Source organism: Diadema setosum, chromosome 12 (assembly GCF_964275005.1).
Source record: "Diadema setosum chromosome 12, eeDiaSeto1, whole genome shotgun sequence".
NCBI lineage: Eukaryota > Metazoa > Echinodermata > Echinoidea > Diadematoida > Diadematidae > Diadema > Diadema setosum.
In genome coordinates this window covers 21,518,263-21,530,371 of record NC_092696.1, presented here as the reverse complement: position 1 = coordinate 21,530,371, position 12,109 = coordinate 21,518,263, and the positions used below count along the sequence as shown (strand labels likewise).

Genomic DNA, 12,109 nt, shown 5'->3' with positions numbered 1-12,109 from the left:
GCTCAAATGCTCAGACGCAGAACGGCTGGTATCCGTAGACTCGACAAGAGGACCGTCCTCCAGATAGCCGAGAGGTGAGAAGTGTACAGACTTAATCCGACCCGTTAGCAGAGCAGTCAACGCCGGTAAACTGAAGATAGTCATGTTGGGTCAACCCGCCCTATTTCATTTCTGGTTTATGTTTCACTACAAAAGCCAAATGCCATAGATATCGCTAACTGGAGAAAACAATATCACAATAATAAATATGCTATTCGAAACTTTTTTTTTATAGATACTATTGGTAATATTGCTGCATTCACTCAATCCACATGTCTATGAAGGTGGGTTTGTCCTTTAAAAGAATAAGGCATCTATACATTGTCAGGTTCGTATAAAAGACGGCGAATCATAAGAACGTATAATTTCCCTTTCAATTTAGTAACATTATACTTTGTGAATAATCTCTCATACCAATGCAATTCAATCAATCTACAAAATCTTATTTCGACATTAACTTGAGACTGACGCATAAACTGGATATGATCAAAAATATAAAGAGAGTGTAATAAATGGTTGTGTTTTTGTGTTTTGTGCCTGTGTATATATAAAGTTCAGCGATTGCTCAATGGAATATTCGTCAGGTTTTCAGCGTACGCCTTTTCTCTGTTACGTATTATCCATCCGATAGAGCGTGATAGGTCGGTGGTTGGACGAATGCGAAAGACATTGTATACCACGCATGTGTGTGTGTGTGCGCGCGTGTGTGTGTGAACTCCTAACTGTACATAAGAAATGAAACGAAATGAATGAAAATCGGCCATGCTTTTGTGTGTCCTTTGCTCTAATATAATTTACATGTTTACTTTTGTTACTCCGTTGTTATGTTGCCTTTTCGCGTTAATATTTTGAATAATATATGTATATACATATACTATGTCATTTCATTTCATTTCATTTCATTTCATTCATTTCCACAGGGTAGATAAGAAGACATACAAACATTACGTGAGCGCAACTTACATCATGCAAGATGCAATGCAATAAATATATAACACGTGGAGGAATCAACAATAGGCCATAAAGGCCTTTCAAAGGCTGATCCCTGACAATTAAAAATGGTACAATTATTAATTACTATCACAGAACAAAACATTACATAATACATGGGACTATACAGATGACAAAACATTACAATAAACAAGTGATTAGGCAAGCAACATATTATCTAAGTCATTCATGCGTGTGTCAAACGAGATTACTGAATCAAAAGAAATTGTTTATACTTTCTTTTAAATGACGAAAGACTAATGGTACTTTTAATGTTGTCTGGTAAGTTATTCCACAAAAGTGGGCCACCATACCTTATAGTACGTCTAGAAGCATTGTATCTATAGAATGGAATATATAACTTATTACTTTGACGAGTACTGTATACAACACGAGTATTGTTTTCAATGAAGCAGTTGTCTAAAAAATGTGGCAAGATATTGTTAATATAGGAATATACAAATGTGCAGGTAACAAATCTATTAATATCATACACAGAAAGCAATTTTAGCTTTTTAAACAAGGGACCTGTGTGGGTTTGAGGCTGTGAATGGGTAATAATAATTGCACGTTTTTGTAAAATATGAATACGGTTTAAAAGAGATTTTGCACAGTTCCACCAGATGATATTGCAGTACATGAAATGAGGCGAGATCATGGTATGATATAAACTTAAGAGTACGGCAGGAGGAACTATTGCACTTATTCTATTTATTGCTCCAATTGCCCTAGATACTTTAAAACATACATCCTCAACATGATTTTTCCAAGTCAGATGATCGTCTAGTATAACTCCTAAAAATTTTACTGTATGTACAATGGGAAGGCTGATACCTGCAATACAAATATCAATATCATTAACTTTTATCACTTTGTTTCTTTCATACATGATGTCTTATCAATATTCAGCTTTAATTTGTTTGCTAAAAACCAATCTTGAACTTTGGCTAATTTATTATTTAATATTGCACAGGTACTAGTGATATCATTGCCAGAGATAAATAGATTGCCATCATCTGCATATAAAATTTAGTGTAAAATGTTACTTGAATACTGCAGATCATTTATGTACAATATAAAAAGTAACGGACCTAAAACAGAGCCTTGTGGCACACCAACATTAATGTTCTGAGTTGGAGAAGAATAACCATTTACATATACATACTGCTTACGATTTTGTAGATAACTTTTAAACCATTCTAAAGCGATACCTCTAACACCATAAAAACTTAATTTGTGTAAAAGAATATCATGGCTTATACAATCGAATGCTTTAGAAAGATCTAAAAAGACACCAATAACAAACTCCTTTTTCTCAAATGCCTGTACAATTCTATCACAAAAGTCAAGGAGAGCCATATACGTTGAGTACCCAGGTCTAAATCCAAATTGTTTGGGATATAAAATCCTGGCATGACACAAATAAGAAAGAAGACGTTTATGTACAAGAGTTTCGAATAGCTTGGAAAAAACAGATAGAATAGAGATTGGTCTGTAATTTGATAAACTAAAAGTATCACCTTTCTTATAAATTGGTATAACTTTAGCAATTTTTAATGATGTGGGAAATACACCTTGTTCAAGAGATAGATTAAGAATACTGCACAGTGGTTTGGCAAGATTTTGTATAGATTGCTTTAACACATAAGAATCACTTTCATCACAGCCTGGACTCTTGTTGTTTTGAAATGTTAAAACAACATCAAATAATTCTTTTGGCTTTATAGGTTTCATGAAAAAAGAAGCAGAAGACTTTCTAAAACACAAGTAATCATTGAATTTTCTGGATGTATTCGGTATCTTATCTACTATATCGGACCCAATGTCTTAAAGGTATTAGCCCACATTTGTAAACCTGTAGCAATTGGTCTCATAGTTAGCATGGAGTTTGGGTATGATTGCAGTAACACCTGTGCAAAATTTCGTTCCAATTAGTCCATTACTTTCATAAAAATAAATGAAAATGCACCGTATGCATGCGTATAAAAACGCTCGCTAGCTCCAGTCCACATGCATGCATGCGATACATGTGTAAGTTAATGTACGTAGCTAGCCCGCGCTCGCAATTCGATTTTGGGTCGTTTTGACCCGGTTTGAAAATTGATTTTAAAACGATGATTTTCTCTCTTTTATCGAATGGTATAGACAAAGAGCAACAGGTGAGGTATGTTACTGTTATAACTTGTACTTGAAGTCATATTGGACCTGTTTTATGCGGTTTTGATTTTCGTGGGTTTGCAAATGTAGGCAACTGAAGGTGATGTTAATTCTGCTAAATCAATTACACACACACACACACGCGCGCGCGCGCGCGCACACATGTGTGTGTGTGTGTCGTGTGATGATCAATAGAAAGTATACACGCCCTTATAAATTTCATTTTTTGTTTTCATTATGCTTTCAGTTCATGGTGTATTGCGCTTGTCTTTTTTATTTTTACAATCTGTGTCTAATATGTATGTATTTCTATAGGCTATCTATCTATCTATCTATCTATCTATCTATACATTATCTACAGGACAGAAGACCGAGATGACACTAATTTCTTTTTTTTTTCCATTCCATTTATTTAATTTCTAACAAAATATAACTACAGTGTAGCATTTACCTACGCGTAACTCTACGAAATCAGTAAAGCTTATTTCAATAAAAAAGAAAAAAAAAAACGCTGTGTGTATTGTGACTTTACTGTATCACAGAAAAGTTGTTGGAAATGGAGGGGGCTGCTGAAAAGCTTAACTCGTGATTTGCTGTCCCCTCGTTAGCAATAACTAATTATTGAAATGACAAAACTAAAGCAGATTGCCTACAGAATAAAAGAAAAAGGAAGACAGAAAAAAAAACCAAAACAAAACAGAATAAAACAAAACAAAACAAATACACGAAGCAGCTCTCTTGTAAACTCGGATAAGCGTGGAAGGAATGATGGAAGGAACTTAAGAAGATAGGAAACAGAAGACAGGGAAAAGGAGGGAAAAAGCAATCTAGATAATTGTTCTCTCTTTATCAGAGCACGTTTATCTTTTTCATCTTATGGGGTGTTTTTTTCGGTGCTTCCTGTACTCGTGAAAGAGGGTGGCCACGCAAGAAAGTGAAGCACGCATCTTTCTGAATTATTGAAAGGTGGAGGGTGAGGTGATGAATTTTTGTGTAAAAGTTGTATATAAGGTCCATAACTCTTCAATTTTTCACGAGTTTAAAAGGGATGGTATAGTATCGGTGGAGATGAGGATTGGGATTTTAACTTTTTGCGAGATACCAAGAAACCACTTATGAAATAATACAGCGCATACCATTCTAAGAGGAATTCAAAGCTTATTAGATGAATATCGGTTTGGAATGGCTAAGACATTAAAAAAAAGTAAAACAAAGCGATCCTAATAAAAGGCGAGTCTCACCTTTTATTAGGATTGCCCTGTTTTGGATATCTCTTGGAATTACATGCCACTTCATATTTCATAAAAGGTTTTTCATTATCTCACCAAAAAAAAATGTATGAAACCTGAAGTCACGTCTGAGCCAAAATTACATGACCCCTTTAATTCCATCAACACAAATTTCAGCAATGACAGACTGTTCAACGGTTCGATGAATATCATAATATTGTTTCATGTCTTACATGCTCACACACGCCTACACATCATTCATTTCTTCTATATGAAATTACCATATGCTTACATGCTCACACACGCTTACACGTCATTCATTTCTTCGACAGTAAATGAAATTACAATTAATATAAATGAAATATTATGTAATTAAGTAGTTGTAGATGAGTACATGGGCAAAATAGTGCAAAACAAATGAATAGATCACATGATATCAGAAAACTAGTTCCTAGTGCGAGGAGTGATAATGTCACTTGGAGAATACTACCCCCCCCCCCCAAAAAAAAAAAAAGAAGAAGAAGAAGAAGAAGAAGAAGAAGAAGAAGAAGAAGAAGAAGAAGAAGAAGTTCACTGTCATGAATTTTGTAGATTTGAATCTATTTCCATGATTTCAATAGTTTGTTGACGTATGCATTTAACAAAAGTTTACTCGAGACAGCAATGCTATTATTTACAAGGATTGCACAATCTATTGTCCTCAAACTTGCACTCGATGTTTTGCTGATCTTTCTGTTTCAGCTGTAAATGGCGATATCAAAATGTATAATATGCGTGAACACGACTCCCCCCCCCCCCACACACACACTGTCGCTGTTTTGTCAGAACACAAAATAACAGCAAGGAGCTAACAACGCTATACGTGCACTACTGAACACAAGTTCGCTGCAAATGAGACCTATATAATTATTAATGCCTTCTTTTGACTGAACAGTTCTCTATCATGACGTATATCCGGTAGAAATAATGTTCACTGCAGTCGTCAAGCCAGACATCGGGCTTTGCTTGCTGTTCATTTCTGTTTCCTGCTTCGCAGGTAAGTGCTCTCAAGTTGCTTTGTTGATGAGGCAAAAAGAATCACACCCATCACACACACACTTTTATATATAGTAATATGTATAATAGGAATAGAATTGGAGAGAATTTTCATGAGATATTAAGCAAAGTCTTAAAAGTCTTAAAAGGAGAAACATCAACTGAGGCTCACGTTTCGTATGAGGAAGAACATACAATACTATTAACTGACCTTGAACATAATTTGTATACATCTCTCCCTCTCTCTCTCTCTCTCTCTCGCTCTATTATATACACGTAATTTTTGTCGAATTTGCAGACGCATGAGGTATAAAAGAAACAGATGTGGGTCGATCTTATCTTTAAATCGAAAAGAAATGCGATATGTAACCGATACCGTGTTTGTCTTGTAAGCAAAGTCAGCTGAGATTGTGACATCACTTCTCCAATTGGTTCATAGGCTTCAAACACCTATCAAATGATTATCATAAAATCATGTTGTCCAGTGAAAATTAGGGCAACTATATCGCACCTTTATACTGATATTCGAGATTGCTGTGATAAATTGAAACAAAACAAGGCTTAACTTAGGAGATTTTCCTTGAAAAATGAAACAGATCTGAGACTTAGTTGGGGTTTGCTGATATGGATATGTTTATCATATCATCAACGCGTCTAATGCACAAAATGCGGTTGCTCCCAGAAATCAGCATTTTCCCAACACTTCTCAAATTTGAAACATAAAGTAGAGCTTATAACTTAATCTAGGACAAATATCAATAAATTATACATCCTGATATCACTCTATGTCAACGATATTAAACTTTACAGTGGCTTGTAATTATATTCTCTAATTTCCTTTGAAATATTGTTTATTGATTTGTATAGTTTCCCTAACTTTTTATCTATCATCATTACAATCATTATCATTGTTTTTAACTGTTAGTTTTTATCTCCGACAGGTGCTACCACCACTCTACAGACCAAGGCATGTTTGACAGCAAGGACGTTGTGTCAACCCATTAATTTCCCTGGTAGAAATAAACCGACTCAGAAAAATGAAACCGATGTCGTCACTTTGGCACCGAAATTCGTCTCCGATGAAAAAGATCGCATCATGCGAACCTTATTTTCCACAGCAGGTTCTCTTCCTGTGAGCACTGAGTGCGCCTGGCCAGGTATACATAATTATGTTCGTGCAATTACACGAATAGCTACAATTACACATGATCAGTGATAATATTAGCAATAGTTATACTTGCCGTATAGTGATAGTGGTGGTGGTGGTGGTGGTTGTGGTAGTAGTAGTAGTAGTAGTAGTAGTAGTAGTAGTAGTAGTAGTAGTCGTAGTCGTAGTAGTAGTAGTAGTAGTAGTAGTCGTAGTAGTAGTAGTAGTAGTAGTAGTAGTAGTAGTAGTAGTAGTAGTAGTCGTAGTAGTAGTAGTAGTAGTAGTAGTGGTAGTAGTAGTAGTAGTAGTAGTAGTAGTAGTAGTAGTAGTAGTAGTAGTACAGTAGTAGCAGAATACATCATCATCATCATCATCGTCGTCGTCGTCATTAACAGTCTTAATACATTATAGTCATACCAATTGTTACTGTCACCAGCATTATCACATACAGAAGTGATAAAAGCAAATCAGCATTGATCATTATTATTTGCCATCTTTATCAACTTTCTATGCTTGTGCTCAGTTTATGAGTTTTATCGCAAAAAGAGTTAACTGCATTCTTGTCAAGTTTAGAATATTTACGATTAAAGCTGCAAAAAGAAACAATAAAGAAACAAACGAAAAAACAATGATGAGAAAAATATATGAGAAAAGATAATATTTCATGAATTTGAATAAATACGGGATGTTTTTAATCATAACTCCAAGAATATATTTCGTTATTTTACAAGTGAGGTATCACTGGTAAGGTTTTATTTATTAGAAGTGATGATGGACTTACTTTACAGTGTTTAAAAACAGTGCCAAGCCCATTTTGCGAGGAATCTCATCGTAATGTAGGCCCTCTTTGTCTAGTATGAAAATACCGGTATACATACAAAATACACATCGTTGATAAGTATTAGGCACACAATATCTTTCCTAAAAGTAAATATGGGTACTTCAGGTTTTCCCGCCCAATTTCATCTGATTTGCATTCGAATCAATGAAAAGGCATTGAAATTCAAGCAATTTTGGCCACTGTTCTACTCTCACGGTTCATTTTGATTCTTTGAGCAGTTAATTTCATTTTATGTCATTCTTTTTAGATTCTATTTCATTTAATTTAGAGGGAAATTCATTCACTTTAAAACTTCAACCTCAAGTTGGCATTTATTTTCGCGCCAGCTGGATAGACGTTCAATTTCGTCCCAGTTACCAATTTCAATTTCATTTTCAGGAACAAAACTTCGCACTTTGAACTTTCAATTTGAATCAACAAAACAAAGTTCCCGTGCGTTTTTACGGGTCCTTTTTTCCCCTGTATTATATTGGATTTCATTTTCATTCCAAAGTTTCATTAGTTCAGTAAAGTATATTAATTTTGTATAGTACTGTACGATCCATGCCATCCGACTTTTATTCCACCTTTAATTTACCCCCTTACAGTATCCATGTAACATTAAGGGAATGGCCGCATATCTGAGAATTTTGTCTATACATTCATATTTAAATTTTGTTTTATTCCATTCCTACCTTCTCCGTGTCCATATCATATTATTAAGTTGCCACAATCGGATCAGCTGTAGATCTGTTTCACCATCAGGGTATCGCCAGTGATGTAGTCTTGCTGGTTGTTAAATGCTTCGCCCACTAATTCTGTCCGTATTCGAGATATTCATGTATACTCTTCTCTATAGCAGCGATAAAGTCGTGTATGAATAGAATTTACACGCTATGTATTTACATAACGTGTTTCAAAGTAGAGTTATATGAGCTATTATAAGGTGAAAGTTCCATTTCAATGTACTAAGTACAAAGAATATGAGAAACAACGGAAAATACTGCCATTAATGTTGTAAATGTTTGCTTTATCGTGAATTTGAATTCCTTAATTTTTTACGGCGATGCTAATGGGAATATGAATGCGTTTACGTGCATTTTTAATTTGGACGCCTTTTTTACATGTTTATTTGAGAAACTCATGAAATCGCATGCTGATGAAATCAAATTGAATGAACTAGTTATTTTTTCACTTTGAATCTCGGTAATCATTCAAATTCATTCGAACTTGAATGACCTCGTCGTTGAATCGAATGCAAATCTGATGAAATTTGGTGGGAAAACCTATAACATAAATCTCTATAATGAATATTCAATGACCTTTTTTTTGTGTAGCTTGTTTCTCCGACCCGTGCTTGAACGGAGGGAAATGCGTCGAAGATTTGTCAGGCTACAGGTGCCAATGCACTGAACCATACAGAGGCACTCACTGCCACTACAAAGGTGAGATTACACCCTCGATATTCCTACCCAACCCCCTTTTATACAGTTCCCTTATTTGTCAATAATGTTCAAAGTAATAGCTTAACATTTTCTGTGTGATCATGAAGATATTTCAGAGCTCACCTATTTCACCGGATGAGCAAACGCGCTCATGCAATTATACAAGTAATTTTTCTGCTTCACACAGCACAGGGCTGCTCAAATTCTGGGCATGTCAGTTATCAGCAGTTTACTAGGTTACATGAAGGATATGAAAATACCTTAACCCAAAGTATCGGAATTGTAAACGGGAGATTCTCCCGCCTTTGATGCCTCGGCTAAGACTCGGATTCTGCGGGTTTAACTTTCCTTTAAGTCTTCATTATTTTATCTACTTTCGGATGTGCTAATTACCATAACTGCTGGTACAATATCAGAGAATCATTATCTTTTGTCAACACAATCATCATCACAAGCCATCATTATAATCACCACCTTTATCATTATTTGGCTTGTCGGTACACTTTGGAAAATGAAAGTGCCTCCAACATGTGCCTCTGTGACTTGCCAGAACGGAGGCACCTGCTTCAACCACTCAGCCATCGGATTCTACTGCCGCTGCGTCGGCTGCCACATAGGGGAATACTGCCAGGCAGGTAAAGAACGTTTGCGATGATTGAAAAGGAAATTTTCTAACAACGTTTACCCCACAGTTTTACGTCCCAGAGTAACTAAAAACAAACAAACAAACAATCACACACACACACACACATACAAACAAACAAAGAATAACACTTTTACACGCGCTCGAGTGGTGAAACGGAAGAAAAACACCAGTTCATTCCAGTCACTCCATTTTGCCCAGACCTTTACTGCATTTGGGCATACTGGAAATGTTGTTCCCCAAAAATGACGATTTGACAGGTAAACTACGTTGCATATGCTATCCATTTATGGGTCAAAACCAATAAAAATGTACAATTCGAAAAAAAAAACATGTCGCACAAGTTGAACTAAGAATATAGACAGGTAATAATGAGTGTCTATCAAACTACATCTTCAAATATAAATTATGTGATTGATTATAACATACAGTATAAGCTCTGAAAAGTTTAGCACGCAGGCTTCATGATTTTACAAGGTAAACGTGCAAGATTTTTAATGGCATACTATGCAAAATTATGATATCGCAAGCAGCTAAATTCTATGATTCGATACGATTTCGATGCAAAAATCATTGATATTGGTATTTAATCCATTACCCGCTGCTATCATTAAAATCATAATTATTGACTTCAACGAAGTGTAGTAACATATACTTGGGCTATACACAAGTAAAATTCATGGGCTAACTTTGAAGTACATGCAGTGTATGTGGAAATATGGAAATAAGACTTTAGAACATTACAATCCACGTACGTGCTCATAAATAATATTTCACGGTGTCATGATATAAAGTGTTATCTTTTTTTTTATGATGTTATAATATCTTTGGGAAAACTTTACAAAAATTTGCATACATTCAAATTGTACATTTAAGCAGTTGTAACCCATTTATACTTTAGGCGTCGGCGAGAAGCTCGCGCTCGTTTACAAAACACTATACACTATACACGATGCATATGATTATGAGACACACTATAGTCTTGTCGACTGCGTCAACATGTGTATCAAGTGTTTCATACTTTGTTAACGGTGATGAAATCGTTACTTCATCTACATTGCATAATGTGGTTGTCATCAGTATTATTCATGTACAAGTATTCCGTGCACACTTCTAGCCTAATACTGTTAACCTTTCCTGAAAGACGAATCCAAAGGGGTAGAAAAAAAAAGTCCATCGACTTACGTGAATTTCGACTTACACACTGAAAAAAAAACCAACAACTACAAATCTTTATTCCAACCCTGGAAGAAATTCATTGTTTTCATTAATTACAATTTAGACAACTAATGCGAGGTCGACTTGAGGCGAAATTGACTTTTGCTTTTCGTATAACTTTCTCGTATTACTTGTATTCGATTTCACTGAAACTTCTACAAGTCAATCTGTTTGTTTCATTTTACTCCTGTGATTTATTGAAGTAATTATTGCAATCACCGAGTATAGCTGCATTTTACCCCCCCCCCCCAAAAAAAAAAAAAAAGTTATCGGGGACTTCAACTTAGAAGATGCCCTAGGTAGCGAGACATCGACATCTGAAAACGACGGGTTTTACGACTTGCTGGACATCGAGGTGACCTTGAATCAGCATTACGTCATTTACCCCATCCTGACCCACGAGACTACGTGTAGCCGCCGCGCGACCTTGAACACGAAGTGGAAGATCACGGCACCTGACGACACCATCCTCGCCATCACCATCTACGAGTTCGACATCGCTGACCCTGACGAGAAAAACCCGCATGTATTCCTCATCGTCAGGGGACTCGAGTTTGCGCAGAAAGAGCTACTGAAGGTCCTTATGCACTGGTTGTCTCGACCCGAACACGCCCATCCGCTAGGACTGAAAACGACACCCGCGGAAGGCGATCCGCCCGGTGAGGCATGGCCAGCCGATGTCTCGTTCGTCGGCACCGGCAATCTCGAGGGTGACATGCCACTCACCGTCGTGGTACCGTTGAATTTAGCCACGTGCATGGCTTTGGGCGGGGTAGATTGGCATTTCACTAAACTGTCGGCGAAGGTCCATGCCCTCAAAAATTAGTAGGAGAGCGGATCGTATCACCGGACGCTTTTTCCACGTGGCTCTTAATTCCGTACTCAGAGGATGAAATTTCGGCCAAAAAGTTATTCACAAAGTCCTGAAAATTACGAATTTTGCAAAATTATGAAAATTATTCGCTCCGATTTATGGAAAATAGACTTCAAGTAAACCTCTCTTCAAAAGTCTTTTTGCCCTGTGTAAAATCGCATTATCATAATGGACACGATTTTCGTAACGGAACAATCGACGTCTTTCACATCTTGTCCTTGCACCAGAATCACAATTCATACCCACGATTCACCGAACACACTCGTACCGAGCGGACTACGAAGAGAAAATCGGCAAATGAGGCTCATGTTTCGTATTGAACGGTAAAATGTCTAACATAAACATTTCGAAGAATTCACGCGATGAAATCGACAAACAAATAAAATAAAATAATAACTCGGCATTTTTTTTTTTTTTAAGTCTGAGCTGAAATTTGAATTTCTTAGCGTTTCTACATTGTGTGTCACATTTGTGGCGATTTCGGCCCATACAACGCTCTGTGAGGATAGTCT

At 36.3% G+C, this 12,109-nt stretch overlaps 1 pseudogene; it reads left to right on the top strand.

Annotated features, from left to right (window-relative positions):
- LOC140235802 (cap-specific mRNA (nucleoside-2'-O-)-methyltransferase 2-like) overlaps positions 1 to 11,549 on the top strand; it is a 19,999-nt pseudogene extending 8,450 nt beyond the window's left edge.
- The last annotated feature ends 560 nt before the right edge of the window (positions 11,550 to 12,109 follow it).